The following is an 8,369-nucleotide window of genomic DNA, read 5'->3' on the forward strand; positions in this document are numbered from 1 at the left end:
GGAGGTCCAGCTCAAGATGAGTTCAGGACTGAAAAATTCAGATACACTTTTTTACTTTGAAGTCATTGTGTGTAATTCCAGCCTACCAATTACAGTCTGTTGTTATTAGTTTAGTCATTCTTTTACTAATACTCTGAACACAATTTTCCTGTTGTCCTTTAGTTACACCTCTCCCAACACCCTAATCCAGGACGTAGCCAACCATCTGTCTCTCCTGTGCAAGCTGTGAGGCTGATGGGAAAGTTCACACATCTGAGATTAAAACCATTGCAAACTGACTGGGACTTCAATCCTGCCCAGGAATCCTGCTAGGTTTCTCTTGTCGACTCTCTCTCACCTCCTGTCATTTCTCTCTCTCCCAAGAGATTATCTCACTGCCTACATTTATCTATATATTTCACAGAGACTATAGAAGCCTTCAGAAGATAACCCAACTTTGCACCACCATACCCATAAGCCTACCTGAAATTGCTCTCTTCTTTTCCACTTTCTCTCCCATTACAAGAGATGAGGTATCGTGGGAGGAGGTCATCAAGCGGATGTGAACAACTGGTTGACCCATCAGCTGGACCAGCAATCGGAGGCTCCTTACCCCCTCCTCTGCCCTTGGGATGTGTGTTCTGCCCACCGTTCCCACACTAGGAGTCATTTCAAGGACACAGCCTTGAGAGAGTAATATGTTGCTGAGACCATCTGGACGGTATACATGACTGAACCCTGTGAAGGCCTCTATATAAACTTTTAAGATTCTGGTGGGCAGTTGCAGGTATCTACTTGTCTTGGGGCCTCCCAAGACAAGCCTCACATGTAAGATTCCTTGCTTATTAAAACTGCCACCTACCAATCTGGAGTAGTCTGCCTCTTTCTTCAGGCTCTCCCTGCCCTCTGCATATGGGGGCCAGTTTTGAGTTGCATCTGGGGATCTCCTGAGGTTGTGGACCAACAGGTATCTCCATTCTCCAAGAAAAGAAATATTTCGATTTCAAAGAAAACTCCCGAATACTAACCTAGCTTCTCCTTCTCTTCGTAGGCAATCCCCTTTAAGGAGTTTTTTATTCTTAATAGTCTTCAGTGCTCTCCTTTCCTTTCTCTCCTATCTTCTCTAATCTGAAAATCTGTCCCATCACACAACTGACAACCTCCCTGTGCTCTAGAACTTCAGGGACCAGGTATAAGGCAACTGAGAAAAGTATCAACTTCTGTTTTGTTCTCATACAGCTGCCATAACCATCCACGGGAAACCTTACAAGTTGAAGAGCACAGCAAGAATGCCGAGTGTACACACATCTTGTACAATGACAGCTGCTTCTCTCCCCACACCTCCCCTCTCCATGCCTCCAACTTCTCCTCATTCCCCAACTCCTGCAAAATTTCCTTTGTGCTGATACAAGAACTTTCTTACTTGACTGTTGTCTTCATTGTGTTGTGGTTCTTCTCATCCACATATCCTTACCGTGATGGAAGAATACGTCTTCACACTTGGCAGAGTTCCAACACCAGACTTTGTGGGCCAAGCTATAATTTTGACTAGGTCTTTAACTATCCAAAAATGGGAATATTACCTGAAAAACATGTTAACTTGTGAATTTTACCTAGTCATAGATTAAATACAATTCGTTTAAGTCACACGTTTACAACGCTTACACATTGCACCACAGAGATCACCTCTCACTAGGGTCACCACCAACAAGCGTGTTCTAAATCCAGAAGGAACTTTTATTATTATTACTTGACTTGACTTTACAGAGGTATTTGACACAGTCCATTACGCGTTCTTATGTACTCGTCATTTTACAAGCAAACAAAACACCTCAATTCTGTGACCATGTGACCACACCCTCCCCTGACATTCTCCTCTGTCCTAAGCCACTCTTTTCAGGCTCCTTTCTCAGCTCTTCCTCCTCAATTTGACTATTAATATTTGATTTGTACACGGCTCTAAAGTAAACCTCGTTTTCTTCTCACTCTGTGTTCTGTGCCCAGATTGTCTCACTCCGTCCACAGGCTTTAATTTTTATCTATGCATTGATTATTCCCAAATGTTTTATCTATAGCCCAAATTATTTTTCTGAGCTCAGATCCACACACAGACATCTAAAATTCACGATATGCAAAATCAAACTCATCATTCCCCCCTTCCCCCTCCAAAAACAGACTTCTCCATTATTCTTTATTTCAGTTATAGCACTAGCCTTTACCTAACTGTTAAGCCAGAAATCTGAGGTACTGTTTTATGAATACATGTGTGTATCTGAGAACATAAAATAGATTTCTTAACTTGAGTTGCATTCAGAAAAATGTTTGAAGGCCAAATTTACCATATAAAGTGCTTAGGAAAGTGTCTGACACACAGTAACTATTGTAAAATGTTAGTAATTATTTTAACTATTGTCATTAAACCCTCATTCTTCTTCACTGTCCCTTCACAGCCAATGCATCACCAAATCTTCTTGTTTTATTTCATAAACATACCTTTATCTCATCTACTTTCCTCCAAGGCTTCTGCACTGGCCTACTCTAAACTGCTATGTCTCTCACCCAGCCCACTATAACAGCCCCCTAACTGCTCTTCTGATGACCACTCTTGCCCCTCCTCAGATTCTTCCCCATCCGGCCTCCAGGTTGACCTGTTCGTGAAACCAATGTGATCCAGTCCACACCTCTCCCTCCTCCATTAGCATCTTTCAAAAAATTCATTATTAATATGGTCTATATAGCTTTGGTTTATATGCATATCGATTCACTCATCACTCTCCCACTCTGCCAATATATTCCAGCTATACCGTCCCTTCTCTCGGTTTCCTGATCTCACCAAATTCCTTTCCAATTCTGGGCTTCTGCACCTCTGTTTTCTCTGCCTAGAATACAACCGTACACTGCCACCCATCCCCTACTTTTTGCCTAACTACGTTCTACTTATTTTCTTAGTCTAAGTTTATAGTTTAAAGTTTACATTCTCCAGGAAGCTTTACCTGATATCTTTCAATTAGTAAATTCCAAACCATACATCATGGCCCACAGTGTGTTATGGAATCAACTCAGTGTATCTATAACCAGTATTTTTCAAAAAGTGTTATGTTATGGTGTGAATTGGGAGGGGTGGGATGGATAGGATGGATACATAACGCATTACATGCAGTTAAGGTAAAGTACTATTTTAGAAATTTGTGTGTGTGTGTTGGTGATGAAAGAGAGTACATTTTTCTCACTGATTCACATTCAAAAATAAGTTTAAAAGCACAAGTTTGAAAACCACTCTTCTAAGTGATATTCATCATTTATTTCTTTTTATAACACCAGCGTTTGCCTTTTAGTAAAATGAACACACTCAGGCTGTTATCTGTACATATCTGCAGCAGAAGTGTTTGTCTTACATAAAATTTAGGAAGTAAAGTATGCTAAGACTTAACCTCCATTAAATAATGTGTCAAAACATAACCTCCATTAAATAATAGATTATTTTCTAAAGTTGGGCCCTCATCACTGAGGGTTTCTTTTTTCAGCACCTATCATAAAGCCATAAAATGAGGAACATAAGGATGGATCTTTTGCTACAGGTGCTGCTACCCCTGCTAATTTCAGGTTCAGCAACCACATAAACCCGGGCCGGCAGGCAGACATGCCAGAGTTCCAATGCCTTCTCTGTTGGCTGCCAGTTTAAAACTTTTTGCAAGTTACATAACTCTTTGAAGTTTTTTGTTTCCTCATCTATTTTTTGGAGATGACACTCTGCCTTATTGAGTTATAAATGTTAAATGGGACAACATGCACTTAGAATAGTGTCTTTCAAGTGTCAGGCCTTTAATAAATGTTGGTTCCATTCCTCTTCTCTATTTCTTTTCCTTCTCCAATCCCTAGATGTTGTTCCTTTTCTAAGCACAGTCAGCATCCTGAGACTACTGGCTTGGTCTCCTAACAATGGCTTTTCTAACATATAATATGTGATCCTATTTCACACTTATTTGCTAATGTAATTGTAATGTAATCAAATTAATTTCAATTACAATATAAGCCAAACTAATGACATCATGAAGTTTTTAATTTTTTTCATCTTATTCATATTCTCTTCTATTCTCCTATTTATAGCTGAGCAGGCCACCCGTTTGGACAATCTCTCTCAGTGATTCTACGATTCACATTCAAATATTCCAAGTCAGGTGTGGAAATGTGGAATCTCTTCTGTATAAATCGGACTGTTTGCTATACAATGTAGGTGTGCTGTCACTTTCTAGCAGATTATGCCCATGGGTTGAGGGAAAATAAAGTGTGTCTCAAAAGGAAGATCTTATTATGGCTCCACCAAAATGTGCTGTATGAAATAACTGAAATGGACATCATGATTTGATTGACCTAACAAAAGTTACTATTTTACTCATCCTCAGTTCAGGACTAAAGAATCTATCATCATTTCTTAGAGTGTCCATGAAATTCTATACAGATAACCTATTAAAGAAATAAGATGAGGAAAAAAAGATAGATATTTAACAACTCAATGGAAGTTGTAAGACAAGAAGCATTTCAAATACTAATAAAAGTCTCATTAAAATAACGATAACTGTAGTTAGTAATTTAAGGAAAGTGGGATTGAAAAAGCTTGATTCTCTTCTGTACACCTGGTTGCATTGATTTCACATGTCCCTCAACGTGGAAGACATACAGAAGAAATGAACAAAAGTGAATTAACCACAACTAATTCCCAAAATATCCCCAGAAATTCATATTAAAGCCTCAAGCATCAATACTAATTCTTTAAAGTTTGTTTCTTGCCTTTTAAATAAAACTCTTTTCATCCAGACATGCCTCTGTGTCTGGATGTCAAAAAGAAAAAGAAAATTGAACATAATAGTTTTAAGAGACATAACTTTGAAAGCAGCATCATCTTTTGAGCAATCTACTCCTCAATTTGTAACAACTCGGATTTTCTAAATGTGCTTATTTCATAAGATGTTGAAACATTTCTAAAGCCTGGTAACAATATTTATTCAAGTCTACATAGTCTTTATTTTAGAAAGTGTTAGGCAGTTTGCTCTTGAACAAGGTCATGCATTTTAAAAGCTGCTGTATAGAGAATAGGTAATAAGCATAACCACAATTTCTCTTTATGTTAGACATATTCATAAATAAAATAATGCTTCATAATTTAAAGTATCTCCATTTTATTATTATTATTTGTTATATGTTATCAGCAACAAATTCATGTGGGGTCCGGAATCCTCACTTTTTATAAGAAAAATATAAAGAGATATTCCTTGAGTGATTTTCCTAAGAGAGAAAACAAATCCTGGTCTCAATTTTTTAAGTCTGTAGTAACTAAGTAGGTGTCTGCTCTGTGAACTGAATACAGAATTCAGGTTTCTATAAACAAAAAGTTCTGTTAGAATTAGAAAAAAAAATTATGGTATTATTTCTAAGTTGACTTGCTAAATCGTTGTCATTATACACCTCCATCTGACTCATCTATCTTACGTACTTTATTTCAGTTTTCTCCTAGGTTCTGTTATCTAACTCCAGAAATCAGAAAGAGGCACCAGAATCATAATTCTAGATAGAAATTTGACAAAATTCTCTTTTGTAAAAATATTGAATTTGAATATATATATATATTCTATGTCTTTTATCTAATCCCAGGAACTGGAAAATCTCTTAATTTGTGAAAGACTGCATCCAGTTACACAAAACGAAAACATCGGTTTTGCTAAGTTTTGAATTAAATTTTCCCAGTGAAAAACTAAACAAATCAAGAGTGAATTTTTTAAATGATTTTTGCCACAATTCCTCATTTGGGGAATAAAAATCAGGTCTCTGAAATTTATACTTTAAAAACTATAATATGTCTGGGGCCAGCCCGGTGGCGCAAGCAGTTAAGTGCATGCACTCCACTGTGGCAACCCGGGGTTCGCTGGTTTGGATCATGGGCGCTCACCAACGCACAGCTTGGCAGGCCATGCTGTGGTGGCGTCCCATATAAAGTGGAGGAAGATGGGCATAGATGTTAGCCCAGGGTCAGTCTTCCTCAGCAGGAAAAAAAAGGGGAGGATTGGCAGATGTTAGCATAGGGCTGATCTGCCTCACACACACACACACACACAAAAATATATATATATAATGTTTGAAAATTAATGATCAAACAATGTTTTTGTTTCCCAGATGGCTAACAGATAATTTTGGTTATTTTCTCTTGGGTCTGAACTGAACCATCTTTAACCACTATCAAAATTCTCACCTACTCCTTATACATCAATTATTAATATGGAAAGTAAAAAGGGGGAGAGAAAAACTAACATCATTGAAGTTTATAACTAGGAAGTTGTCATTATGCTGAACATTTTATATTTCTTATTATATTTATTATATATTACAGAAAATAAAAATTAATCAAGTAATATGTAATAACAGTAGTTTTAAGTCATTTGCAAAGAATTAGAGTTTCACCTTAGATTTCTAAAACGTGATCTCTCTCTCAACATCACTTCCATCACCAGTGAAATATTTTGACGTTGTACTAGAATCATGTAACATAAGTCATTTTCACTTCTTGTTCTCAGTAGCATTGAAATATGTATATTTTAAATTAATTATATTTCAATTAATTTTGACTTGCAGCTTCTTTTCTATCATAATGAATTCAGAAAGTTAATTAACTTGATGACAAGATATAAAAACAGCATTAGGCAAAAGGCCCTTATCTAAAACCATAAAAGAAATAAAATGTCATCCGTCATTTCAATTCATTGTACCTTATCACTTAACTATCAAATGATATAGTTCTGACATTTAGAAGAAAGATGATGTGCATAATAAATGTCAGGGCTTTTTTCCCCTCCAAATACAACTTTATTTTCAAAAAGCATAACAACAAAATGCAGGTGTCATGTAATTTGTTCTTCTTTTCACATGGTAAGCTTTGCCTAGAAACAAGCATCAGCCAAACCTGATATCTGTTGCCTAGCAACCATCTGACAATTGTATGACTTAGATGACCTGGATATATTTCTGACTGTTAACGCTTACACAACTGAGTTACTTAAACACTTAAAAACTCTTAGGGTTCCCTGGTCAAGAATATTGAAATGAAATTTAATTTTAACCTGCAATTATTTAATTAGGTTGATTTTTCTTATTGAAGGAATTAAAGAATTAGAATAAACACGGTAAAGAGTTCTAAAAACAGCAATAAATTATTTAAAAAAACATTGAATAATGGCTTGAATTTTCTCATCTAGTAGGCTTAAGAATAAAAAGTACACTGAGTATCTCTTGTAATTAAAGCCTCGGTTTCTACCTTTATCATCTAATTTATATGCATATATGTTTTCCCAAAATTTAAATGTCACAAAAAATTCTGAAAAATAAGATCATTGACATTAGTTCAGCTTTGTCAATAACAAACTTCTCCAGTGCTTAAAGCAAAAATTATAAAGCTAAACAAAGAGAAGTTAATCTGCCTGGCATTCAGGCAAACATATTAATCTCTAATATAAATATGAAGCAATAAAATTAAGGATTGCATCTGTTAAAAATAGTTAGACTTCCAAAAAATACATTTACTGCATATATTGTGTAAGCACTAGCAAATGAGGGATAAAGAGACAAAGAAGAAAAAGACTCAAAGTTTTTGCAAAACAGTGACATTTAAATAAGTACAATTTTCCCACTTCTTGAGGCTAAAAAGTACTCAAATGCTTTGCTGAACTCTCTGACGACACTGTGTCTTTAAAATGTTAATTTCCACTTGTAGGAACCAAGTGTTTAAAGTTCTTCCAACAAATTGAAGTAATTATAAACAAAATAATTTTTATCACATTAGTCAAACTACTATTAAATTTTATATGGATTGCAGTAGGCAAAAAAAAGTGTGTGTCTGTCTATATACAGTAATTAAGAACAAAACTAACTGGGTACTTGTATATTTAAATTTTAAAATTATTAATGCATAGGATATCTTCCTATTATAATTGAATAAATTCACTATAAAAATCAATTTATTAAACCCTGAAATAAAAAGCAGACTCATTTGTAAATGGGCCAAATGTTTGCAATATTGGAAGATGGCCCCTACTCATTGCAGAGAAACACTGATTCTCCAGGGATAATTTATAATACAGTTGATTGGAAATGCTTCTATGAATATATGAAGTATCACTTTAAAAACAATGAAATCAATTTGTATCATTCAGGCAATTTATAAAGTCGTAAATGTAATTCAATTGATGGTTTTTAACTCAATGATATATTTAACTCAATGAAATAGCTTAAATTGTAGAACTTGGAAGGTAATGGGAGAAAAATTAAGATAACCACATGTCCCAAGAGTTTTGCATCAAATGGAAAAAGAAAGGATGGTAATTAAAAGAAAAATCAGAATCAAA

The sequence above is a fragment of the Diceros bicornis genome, unplaced genomic scaffold (assembly GCF_020826845.1).
Source record: "Diceros bicornis minor isolate mBicDic1 unplaced genomic scaffold, mDicBic1.mat.cur scaffold_158_ctg1, whole genome shotgun sequence".
NCBI classification, from domain to species: Eukaryota; Metazoa; Chordata; class Mammalia; order Perissodactyla; family Rhinocerotidae; genus Diceros; species Diceros bicornis.